Here is a 13,078-nt window from a genome sequence, read left to right on the forward strand (position 1 = left end):
GCGGTGCACTAACGCCCTGCAGGCTGTGTTCACGCCGCCAACCTCAGTCCTCTCCCGGCGCTCCGACAAAAGCCGGAGCCTCAGCTCCCAGTCCCGCCCGCCCCGGCGGGCGAGCAGACAAGCCTCTCGGCTGGTGAGTGCCGGTCGGCCCGATCCTCTGCGCTGGAATCTCTCCGCTTTGCCCTCCGCACCCCTGTTGCTGTGCTCTCCTCCGCGGCTCCCAAGCTCCCCCACTCCGCCTCCCGAAGTCTCCGCCCGCGAAGGGGCTTCCTAGTGTGTGGACACTTTTCCTCCTTCACAGCTCTCTCCCGCTGGTGCAGGACCCGTCCCTATCCTTTTGTGTCTGTTTAGTTTTTTCTTTTGCCCTAACCAGGTACGTGGGGGGTTCCTTGCCTTTTGGGAGGTCTGAGGTCTTCTGCCAGCGTTCAGTAGGTGCTCCGTAGGAGTTGTTCCACGCGTAGATGTATTTCTGGTGTATCTGTGGGGAGGAAGGTGATCTCCGCATCTTACTCTTCCGCCATCTTCCCGGAAGTCCTTTTGGTTTGGTTTGTAATAGCCATCTTAATGGGTGTGAGGAATGATGGTGATATCTCATTGTGATTTTGATATGAATTTCTCTAATTAGTGATATTGAGCATCTTTTGATATGCCTGTTGGCCATTTATATATCACCTTTGGAGAAATATCTATTCAAGTCCTTTAGCCAATTTTTAATCAGGTTATTTAATTTTCTGTTGTTTTCGAGTTGTAGGAGTTCATTATATATTCTGGATATCAATCGCTTACCAGATATTATGATTTGCAAATATTTTCTTCTATTCCATAGATGGCTTTTTCACTCTGTTGATTGCATGCTTTGATGCACAAAAGTTTTAAGTTTGACGTATTCCCATTTGTCTATTTTTGCTTTTGTTGTCTGTGCTTTTGATGTCATATCCGAGACACCATTGTCAAATCCAATGTCATTAAGGTTTTCCCCTATGTTTTCTTCTAGGAGGTTTATAATTTTGGTTCTTACATTTAGGTCTTTACTGTATTTAGAGTTGACTTTTATATGTGGTAAGGGTCCAACCTCATTTTTTTTTTTTTTTTTTTGCATATGGTTATCCAATTTTCCCAACACCTTTTTTTTTTTTTTGGCTGCGTTGGGTCTTCGTTGCTGTGGGCTTTTCTCTAGTTGTGGCGAGCGGGGGATACTCTTCATTGAGGTGCACGAGCTTCTCATTGCAGTGGCTTCTCTTGTTGCGGATCACGGGCTCTAGGTGCTCGGGCTTCAGTAGTTGTGGCTCGCGGGCTCTAGAGTGCAGGCTCAGTAGTTGTGGCACACGGGCTTAGTTGCTCCGCGGCATGTGGGATCTTCCCGGACCAGGGCTCGAACCCGTGTCCCCTGCATTGGCAGGCGGATTCTCAACCACTGTGCCACCAGGGAAGCCCCCAACACCATTTGTTGAAGAGACTTTCCTTTGTCCATCGAGTGGTCTTTGTACTTTTGTTGAAGATCATGTGACCATATAGGTAAGGGTTTATTTCTCTATTCTATTCCACTGGTCTATATGTCTGCCATTATGCCAGTTTCACATTGTTTGGATCACTGTAGCTTCATAATATGTTTTGAGATCAGGAGTGTGAGTCCTCCAACTTTGTTCTTCTTTTTCAAATTGTTTGGACTATTTGGGATCACTTGAGATTTTATGTAAGGTTTAGGATGAATTTTTCTGTTTCTGAAAAAACTGCCACTGGGATTTTGATAGGAATTACATTAAATCTGTAGATTATTTTGAGTAGTATGGACATCTTAATAATATTAAGTCTTCCAATCCATGAACACGATGTCTTTCCATTTATTTCTGCTTGTATTTTCCCCAGCTTCAGTAATTTCTTCAGAGATGGGTTCATTGCCCCTTCAGAGCCAATGAGATACAAGGAGAATGTTATTGAGATTTCTGAAACAAAAGCAAGCTCTAGTCCCATGTGCCTTGAACCTGAGGGGATAAAGAGACTAAATATGTTGTTACCATCAAGCCATGAAACCGGAGATGGATGTCAACACAGTAAAAGGCTGCGATAAGAGATGGAGTGATATTGAGCCTGGATGATTTCCTCTGAGCCCTGAAGGCATCACTACTCCTGATCTTTTCAGTTATATGAGCCCAAACAGTTCCCTTTCTGCTTAAACAAGTTTTCAGGGAATTCCCTGGTGGTCCAGTGGTTAGGACTCCATGATTTCACTTCCTAGGGCCTGGGTTCAATCCCTGGTCGGGGAACTAAGATCCCACGAGTCGTGCAGCCAAAAATAAATAAATAAAAAAATAAAAATAAAATAGTTTTCGGTTGGCATTTCTGTCACTTGCAACCAAGATCCTCACTGATTTAGAAAACAAGATAGCTGTCAAAGAGTGGGTGACCAGGCAGCCGGAACCCAGGCCAGCAGTCCTGGGCATGAGCTTTCAACGATCAGAATAATGCTGCCCTTGAACAGAACTTGATCACTGGTTGAGGCCAGTCTGCAATTCGAAAAGGTAGCCCAGCTTGCCAACCTTGCAAGAATCTCCAGAGTCCCCAAGCCCATCACATCTGACTGATTCTTGCAGATCACTCCTCTCTTCCTCCCAGCACTAATCTATTCTGCCCGTCAACACTGCTCTCAGGGAAAGATGTCATTAATTCCTTCACACTAAGGTTTACATGACTCATATGTTCCTACCTGTTAGAATATCTACATTTCAAAAGGGGGGAAAATATCCCAGTAACGAATAACATTTCTAGTGATGGAATGTTTTAACATGAGAGTAGTTACTTATTTAAAATTTTAAACTGTCTTGGTTCACTGTACCATCTTTGAAGCACAATTCATTGCAGACAAATGAATTTGTCTATGCCTCTATAGCTCTATACTGATCATATAACTCAGTGATACGGTACTTTATTAATCATTATAGAATACAGCAATTCACAGTAGGCTCAGTTTACTCTCCTCCTATGCAGAAAAGTGTAAAGTACCCTCAAAAACATCAAGGAAACCTCAGCATCATTGATACTTATTGAACACTTATTACACGTTCTGTATGCTAGGCACTGTTCTAAGAACTTTACGTAGGTTACCTGGTCTAATCCTCACTGGCACTCCATGAGGCAACTACCTTACGAATCACATATCGCAGCTGAGGAAATTAAGGCACAGAGATGTTAAGCAACTTGTTCAAAGTGGCACAGTTACTTTTTGAAGAAAACTACAGAGCAAAAAATTAGAGGCTCCAGGGTGGAGATGGCCTCCAGGGTTCCTCTGAGGTCCCCCAGGATTCACAACCTGGAATCTAATGAAACTGTGAACTGAAAAAAGTTATTTTAGGATCACAGAAAACAGGAGCGTCCAATGTGCCATTAAAAATACAAGAAAAATGAGATCCAGCCCAAATATCAGAAATAAGACGAGATCACAAAGCTGGTGCTTCCTAGTCTGTGCTCTTTGCATTCATTCATTCACTTATTCATTCCTTCAGCATAAACATCCCACAGAAAATGTTCATTCACTGCACATGGAAAATGTTGGGGGGGCCAAATTTTAAAATGTAAATATATAAGAAAAATAAATAAATAAGCTCTTTGTCCTCAAAGAAACAATAGTGTTGGGGGAAAAGTGTGAAATCATTGCCATAAAGTGTGATGATGCACTGATCAGCCACTTGGAAAGGGAGAATGAAGCCAGGACAGGGAAGGGCCATCCAGAGAGGGAACCACAGAGGCCAGGAGACAGGGTGGGAGACAGCACGGGAAGTGTTTGGGGAGCTGCAGGGGCCTTGTTGCTGAAAGTGAGGCTGGGAAGATGGGCAGCCAGGGTGGTGAGAATTCTTACAGCAGGCTGAGAATTAACTCTTTTGGGGGGGCCATGGGTGTTCTTGGTCACATTTGCAATTGGAAACAGATAAAAGTCTGGGATTAACATATACACACTATTATATATAAAACAGGTGAACAACCAGGATCTACTATATAGCACAGGGAACAATACTCAGTATCTTGTAATGACCTATAATGGAAAAGAATCTGAAAAAGAATCACTTGCTGTACACTTGAAACTAACACAACATTGTAAATTAACTACACTTCGATAAGAAAATTTCTGTGCAGAAGAGGTTAGAGCTGGGTAGGTGTGCTGAGCGGGGGATTTCGAGCATGGAAGTGACCTGGTTAGGTTTGTTCTTAGGTTTGGGGTGAGGTGGGGAGGCTTCTGAGGAGCTGGGAAGAAAATGGATGAAGTTACAGGGGGTCGGGTTCAGAGGCCATTGCCTTAGTCAGACGAGAGCTCACAAGCTCTCACGAGGGCTGCAGAGATGGGGGTAGGGGTGCACTGAGAGATACACAGGAAGTAAACTCACAGGGCTTGGTTACTGAGCATATCAGGTATGGGGGGCAAAAGGGAAAAAGGCAAGTCTGCCCCCTGGTTTCTGAGCTGGGAGATGGAGCAGATGGTAAGGCCTCGGGCTTCTTTTCTGCATTAGTACACGCAGGCTGTAAACAATTCAACCAGGCAGACCTGGAAGAAGCAACAAGTAACAGCTTCCTTCTCTTCTTCCTGCCTCATCTCCAGTGCCACTCGCAAAGGCAGAACCATTGTTAGTGCTATCTTCGTGTATTCCTTCAGATGTTTTTCTATGTCCATGCTGAACTCAGATAATTTTTTTTTTTTTTTTTTTTTTTTTTGCGTTACGCAGGCCTCTCACTGTTGTGACCTCCCCCGTTGCGGAGCAGAGGCTCCGGACACGCAGGCTCAGCGGCCATGGCCCATGGGCCCAGCCGCTCCATGGCATGTGGGATCCTCCCGGACCGGGGCACGAACCCGTGTCCCCTGCATCGGCAGGCGGACTCTCAACCACTGCGCCACCAGGGAAGCCCTGAACTCAGATAATTTTTTAAACACAAAGAACGATTCTGCTACAAAGACATCTTGCTAAATTGTTGAAGTTTCTGGAGAGAATGTTTGCAATCAACTATGCATATCACAGTGTTGGGCAAAGTTTCAGGAAAGGGGGCAGTGTCAGAGATGACACTTCTGGGAACCACATCGCTGAGAGTTTATTTGGGGCTATGACACAGATTCACCCCGTGTTACAGCACAGTCCTTCAGAGGACTAAAAAACTGTCACACGATGCCCAGGTATAATGTACCAGTAATGCAATTAATAAACCTTCTTTATTAACAATTCTCCTATAATATAGGTATATTCATCTCCAAAAATTAAATATAAAAATATATCCTTTTTGGTATTCAATGCCCTGGAAATGCCAGCAGAATTGTTTGTAGGTACATCAGCTTTCAATTGGAGAATTGGCTTTGGAAATTTTTCTTTCCCCTGTGACCGAGATAATATTACTTCTACAAATTAAAAGTAAGGTAAATGTCATAAGGATGTGAAGAGATGATTTTGATAGCATATGCAACTGCAGTTAAGTGGGATCTCTCTCTCTCTCTGTATCTCTCTCTCTCTATCTCTACACACACACACACACACACACACACACACACACACACACACTACATAAAAGTTGCTCAAATTTTCAGAGGAAAAACAAAGTCTACCCTTTTTATGGAGCTAAAATAAATCATATTGCACACACTAAATTGTGCATGTTCCTATAGGGAATTCACTGGTTGGGAGCCGCTATCAAGAACTAAAATGGAACAAAATAGCCCCATTTAAGAACTCTAAATCTTTCTAAAATTACGTTTCAGAGAGAACCTGTAACAACAGTTATAGTAGAATGGTAACTAAGAATATTAGGGCATTGGGCAAGAAAAATTTAAGTCTTATGCTTAATATTTTTAACTTGATGTAAAAATAGAAACTAATGTGTAGCAAGTGTTAATTCTTGGTCCCTTGGTTTTCTTCAAATGTGCTTATGATTTTAGCTATTTCCAGTGAGGCATCTCCCCAGTTCAGGAAGTAATTATAATATAATAATATCTGTTACTATGATAAAGAATAGATAACATTCACTGAGCATTTATTAGGTGCCAGGTACTATTTTAAGGTGTTCGTATCATTATTCTATTCATCCTTGCAATCCATTATTATCCCCCATTTTACACATATGACCATTCCTGACTTCTAGTATTGGGTAATATAGACTTGAGGGCTGCTTAATCAGGGTATGACAAAACATTAAAATGGTTTCAAAAACATTTGTGCAAGGAACCCTGTCCAAATCAGGTATTTGGGGCTGCTTCACAGGTGAGAGTAAATTGCCCAGGTTGGTAACGGCAATAAAATGGAACTTAAAGCACTTGGTTCTACCCTTGGCACACAGAGAGTCCAAACTCAGAAACATTACGCTTTTGCATCTTGGACTACGGGTTGCCAGGATAGGGCATTCAACATGAATCCAGAAGAGAACTGCTTCCAGATCTCAAATTAGGGAGAGGGTGTGTATATCCTGGGAAGTTGCAGTGGGAAGCTGTGGATACGTGCATGGACAGGGTGCATACTTCATCAATGAGATCCCACCACAGAGTTAGTAAAAGTTTGCTGACTTTGTTGCTGTCAAAACAATCAGACCAACCAACCAAAACAATCATATATATGTTCCCATTAGAATGTTCGCGAAGACATTTTATTAAACGAAAAAGCCAGATGTAGAAGAGTCTGCGTGGTACATTATCAATTGTTTAGAAAGCAGGTGGTGGAGAGAGGATGTATTTACATCTATGCTAAGATGGTCAGTGACTATAACAGGAAAGTTTCACAAGAAATCACCTCGGGGGAGAGAGCTTGGGAAACTGAAGGTCAAGGATAGAAGAAGACTTAGTTTTCACTGTTTACATTTTTATCATTTTTAAATTTTGTAAACCATGTGTATACATTACTACTTCAGTTAGATAGACAGATAATAGAAGGATGGATGGATGGATGGATGGTGGTTGGTTGGATAGATAGAAAGATAGATATTTATAGTCAGCAAGATTTCTTACATTTCCCCCTTCATATCCATTTCCCCTACATATCAATTTTCCACTCTTCTCCACCATGCCCAATGCCCTGAGAGACTGACTTTTGGTTTCCAGTTAGGTTTGGCCAATGGGAACACCAGTAGCAGATCAGAGGAGAGGAAAAGGAAGTGGCTCTCTCCACACAGCCTTCTTTATCTATAGATTCTGAGAACTGTGCCCTCTCCAGTCCCCTTCACTTCTCATAGAGGATGACATCATCCCTTGTGATTCCTCTAAACTCTGCCCACACCTTTGTAAACTGTCCCTTTATTAAACTCTCCTGCTCAGATTACCGCATTTGAGTGAGCCGAAATTTCCAGCTGGGACGCTAAGACAGACAGAGATGGTAGACTAAGATAGATAGATAGATAGAAGGAAGGAAAGGAGAAAGGAAGGAGGAAGGAAGGAACGAGGGAAGGGGAAAGAAAATAAGTTTGAAAGAGGGTGGTTTAGATGTGTTGGTTCACCAGGGCACCCCATTGCAGAGTCAGGCACTCAGCATTTCAGACGCATTAACTTCATTCTGCTAGGGCTCTGAGAATGGTTCTCTTCTTGGGGGTAGACTCCCACTAGCAAAGATCACAAAAGACTGAAGAATAAATCAGAACACAGGTTCCTTATTTAAGGCACAAACCAGAACTCCCAAAGGGACTGGCCATTTATCTGCTCTGGACAGCACCTTCCTCCCAGGAGAGGAATCCAAGGGTAAAGCCAGATTACCCTCTGGGAGCAGACAACTAGGGTCAGAGCAGTGGAGCTCAGCGAGTCTCGTGTTTAAAGGATCAGGGTGTCATCATCTTTTTGTGTCCATCTCTGTTGCAGGAACGTCTTTGTATCAGGAACACGACATATCAGATTTAAAGGCCAAAACCTCCCTCTTCCAACAACTGAAGGCACATTGCTAACTTTTTCTCTCTGACATTCTCTTTTATATTTTCTCTGCTGATGCTTCTGATTGACCTTTTTTTTTTTTTTTGGCTGTATTGGGTCTTCATGACTGCACGGGCTTTCTCTAGTTGTGGCGAGCTGGGGCTGCTCTTTGTTGCAGTGCGCGGGCTTCTCATTGCGGTGGCTTCTTTTGTTGCGGAGCACGGGGTCTAGGTACGCAGGCTTCAGTAGTTGTGGCATACTGGCTCAGTAGTTGTGGCTCGCGTGCTCTAGAGCACAGTGTCAGTAGTTGTGGCTCACGGGCTTAGCTGCTCTGCGGCATGTGGGATCTTCCTGGACCAGGGCTTGAACCTGTGTCCCCTGCATTGGCAGGCGGATTCTTAACCACTATGTCACCAGGGAAGTCCCTGATTGGCTCATTTTTCTCTTTAGACATGCTAATACCATTTACTCTGCAAAGATTTTAGACAGGCTATTATTGTCAGATTTTGCTTGTCCTTCCCGCTTCTGATCTGGAGAAACATTTTGCCTACACATGCACCCATTTATTCAGTTAATGGTATTTATTTCGGGTCCTCCCTGTGTCAGAAGATATGTGTTCCATGCCCTGGAGACATAGTGGAGAACAAGAAAATTTCCCTGTCCTCATGGAAATCTTATTTTAATGGGAGAAACAGACAATAGTCAAGTTGACCAACAAACAAATTATATAATACAATTTTAGGTGGCAATATGAAGAAAATAAAACAGAGCAACGGGACAGAGTGGTTGGCCAAGGGGTGCTTTCAAGGAGGGTGATCCAGGAAAGACCTTCTGAGAAGGCAATGTTTGGGCTGAGATCTGCAATGGGAAGATGGGACCAGCTATTGGGAGGTCTAGGGGATAATCATTCCCAGCACAGGGAAGGACAAGAGCAAAGTCCCTGGGGCCCACACAGCACTGACTGTCCCAGGACGAGAAAGCAGACAGGTGCTGAGCCCAAGGAGAGCGGGAAAGAGTGGTAAGAAGAGATTTCGTGGGGTAGACGGGCTGGAGCCCAGAGGAGCTTGTAGGTCCCAGTAGAGTCCAGATTATATTACGAGTGAGATGGGATGTCACCACAAAGCATCCATCAGGTGTGTGATGGGATCTGATTTACATTTATAAAGAATCATTGTGTTGGCCAAATTGAGAATAAATTGTACAAGGGAGAGAACCTAAGAGGTAATTGCAAGAGCCCAGGCCAGAGCCAATGGTGACTAAGACGAGCATGATAACAACACCCAGTCAGTATCAGGATGTAATTTGGAGACGGAGATGAAAGAATGTACTGATAGATTGAATGTTGCAGAGTAGAAGGTGGTGGCAAAAATCAGGAACAACTCTGGGGTTTGACCTGAGCTGAGGGGAGACAGGGACGCCATTAACAGTATGGGAAAGGATCAGGATTAGGGAGTGGGGCGGAAGCGTTCTGTTCTGGTTTTGTTAAATGATTCTTCCAATCATTATCATCTGATGGTTCACATCTCAGAGTTCTGGGGGGAGACCTGGCTCACATTCTTACTCTTGGAATTCCTTGCTCCCTCTTTTATCCCCCCATAATACAAGCAAGCAGAAGAGACAAATAACTGGATTTTTCCCTCTTCCTTCTATTTCTATGGAAAAGAAACACATGACAAATAAACCCAAATCGATTTATTTAAAATAGAACTTGCAGGGTGTCATGGGGTCAGCACAGTTTCAGCCTAGTGCCCTGTACCATCTGTACTCTCTGCTCTGCTTGGCGGGAGCTGATGGTCCAAGTGACCGTGGTGATGATCCCGGGACGCTGCAGGGTATGTGTGTCTTCTGAATCGTCACAGAAAGATGAACTTCTGTGCAGCATCAAGTTAGTGTTAGGTGGACACTGTTTTACCCATATTATGCTCTCAGCCAAATCCCAGAACGAACTAAAATGCTTCATGGGGATTATTTAATACAATAAATTTTCAAACAAGTAGAGGGTGACTCCCTCAACAAGTTCAGAGGTGTGAGAGCTTTTAAAATGTCTCATTACCGGGACATCCCTGGTGGTCCAGTGGGTAAGACTCTGAGCTCCCAATGCAGGGGGCCTGGTCGGGGAACTAGATCCCTCATGCATGCCACAACTAAGCGTCTGCATGCCGCAACTAAAGATCCCACGTGACGCAACTAAGACCCAGCACAGCCTAAATAAATTAATTAATTATTTTTTTAAATGCCGCATCACCCCCAAAGATACTAAAATGACCCCTTGAGGGTTATTTTCTCCCTTGGCTGCTTCCCCTAACCTGTTGGAAACCACTATCTGTGATGAAAACTCCCCCCAATGACAGTGGATTTTATCTGCTGCTTCTGCATAGGCAGAAAAAAAGGTTGAGAACTATGAATCATGTCAAATTTACTAGTGTGAAGTAGGAAAAAATAAAAGCCAAAGAGGAAAATTACTTGTCCATGGTCATTGGATAAGATAGTGTCAAGACCTTTAGTTGAACCCAGGTCTCCTGACTATGCCACTTCTAAAACACCTTGAAGGTTTATAGAACAAATTTTGAAAGAAGTATTTCTTGAATTATAATTCCTTTAGAAGCAATGCTTCCTGTTAAACAAAATATTGAGTTGACGAATATATCCTGTTTTCCTATTCTAGGAAAAAGGTTAATTCATGTTTAACTTTTTTTTAAATTAATTAATTAATTTATTTATTTAGGCTGCATTGGGTCTTCACTGCTGTGCACGGACTTTCTCTCTAGTTGTGGCAAGCGGGGGCTACTCTTCATTGCCGTGCGTGGGCTTCTCACTGCGGTGGCTTCTCTTGTCGCAGGGCATGAGCTCTAGGCACGCGGGCTTCCGTAGTTGTGGCTCTTGGGCTCAGTAGTTGTGGCTTGTGGGCTCTAGAGCGCAGGCTCAGTAGTTGTGGCCCAGGGGCTTAAGTTGCTCCGCGGCATGTGGGATCTTCCCGGACCAGGGCTCGAACCCGTGTCCCCTGCATTGGCAGGCGGATTCTCAACCACTGCACCACCAGGGAAGCCCCATGTTTAACTTCTTGCATGAGGAAATATACGGAGAGAGCTATATGTCGAGTGGTGGCATTTCAAGATATTTTCATTTTTTTCCCTTTTGGGGGATATAATCTCAATATAGCAGAATTCTCCCTCAAAAGGAGAATTAGGTATGCAGTTCTAGAAATGTTGACAAGTGTTTTCAGGTATGTAACCCCACCACAGTCATCACCCCAATTTCCCTTCTGCCTCTTAATAGTCGATACCTGCCAGCCCCAGATTCTGACAATCACTGATGTAATTTTTGTCCCAATAGTTTTGCCCTTTCCAGACATCGTATAAGTGAAATCATACAATTGAGTCTGCTTCCTTCACTTGGCAAAAAGCATTTGAGATTTATCCATTTTGGTGCGTGTGTCGGTAGTTTGTTTCTCTGTGATCCTGCGTGGTATTTCATTGCTTAGATGTACCACAGTTTATCCATTCACAGTTGGTGGACATTTAGGTTGTTTCCATTTGGGGGCAATTATGAATTAAACCACTATAAACATTTGAGTACAGGTTTTTATGTGGCCATATGCTTTCATTTCTCTTTGGTAAATATCTAAGTAGATTACTGGGTCATACTGAAAGTGTATGTTTAATTTTTCAAGGAACTGCTAAACTTTTTCCCCAAGCGGCTGTGCCATTTTGCCTTCCCACCAACATGCATTAGAGTTCCATTTGCTCTGCATCTTTGCCAGGACTTGGTGTTGTCAGGTTTTTTGTTGTTTTTTTTTTGTTTGTATGTTTTATTTTATCTTGTTTTAATCATTTTATAAGTAGATTATAGTATCCCATTGTGGTTTTATTTTGACCAATGATACGGAGCATCTTTTCAAGGGCTTATTTGCCACTCACATCTCTTCTTTGGTGAAATGTCTGTTAAAATATTTTTCCTGCTTTCTTTCCTTAGGATGTTTATTTTCCTATTGTCGAGAGTTCTTTATATATTCTATATACGAGTCCTTTATCACGTACATATTTTTCATATATTTTCTCCCATTCTGTGACTTACCTTTTCATTTTTTTTACAGTGTCTTTCAAAGAGTAGACACTTTTATCAATTTTTTAATTTTATGGTTCTTATTCTTTTTGTCTAAGAAATCTTTACCTAACTTAAGGTTACAAAGATTTTGTCCTAGAAGGTTTAGATTTTAGGCCTCATATTTAGACCTATACTACATTTCTAATTAATTTTTAATAGGATATGGTTCTCCTTTTAAAATATCTTTGTTAAAGGAATCTTTTTCATAATGATAAAACATTTCTTGTGTCATCATTGATATGAAAGAGTCATTGGCTAGCGTAGCTTTCATTCCAACAGAAGTGAAGACACAGAGTGAAGTGTGGTTCTCTTTCATAAGCCTCCCAGGTTCACTGAATTTATATCTATTCTCTGTAGTGCCCACGGCTCAGTGCCCAGGGCTTTGACATCATTTAAAGACACAGCATCATGTCTGATCTGACTAGCTGGTCATTTTCAGCACATGACGAGTCAAAGAGTTTTGGCTCCTAAGTATGGTAATTCCGTAGGCTCTTCCCAGACCAGCTTGGGTTTCCCAGCACTCACCACCCCTTTATCCATCCATGGGTGCTCATCTTGGAAAGAGCCTTTAAAGATAAGGCATTTGTAGCCTTCTAGGTTGCTTTGTCTACAATTTGCTTTTATTATTTTTTCATATAAGGACTATGCACAGAGAAGTCAGATAATTAATAAAGATCTCATGTCCATTTCGATCTGAATTTCCTGGTAAGGGCCTCTTAACCTAGAAGTTTTGCCTTGCTTTACAAGAGCTTAATGAAGCTATCTTGGCCACCAGGTTTAAACTGTTCAGTTTAACACTTTGATGTCCTAGTGACTAGCTTATGTTTTACCATCCAAGAGGACAGTATTGTTTTACAAAGGTGAATTAATATGCACTTGGGCAAGATCTTCTCACGGGTGAACGAAGTATTTATTTTTCTAATTAAGCTGAGGAAGAGAGGGGTGGAGAGGCGGGGAGAGAATGGTTATGGTAGAAGGAAAGATATGTGAAGATTAATTCAGGTGTGATCCGCCCTGAGGGTGGGCGGAAAGAATCAGATCTGAGTAGGGCATGCCTTGTTGTTGCAGATCTGCTAAAGGATATTACAGTCTGGGAAGGCAAAGAAGAGGAAGGGACCC

The sequence above is a fragment of the Orcinus orca genome, chromosome 5 (genome assembly GCF_937001465.1).
Source record: "Orcinus orca chromosome 5, mOrcOrc1.1, whole genome shotgun sequence".
Taxonomy (NCBI): domain Eukaryota; kingdom Metazoa; phylum Chordata; class Mammalia; order Artiodactyla; family Delphinidae; genus Orcinus; species Orcinus orca.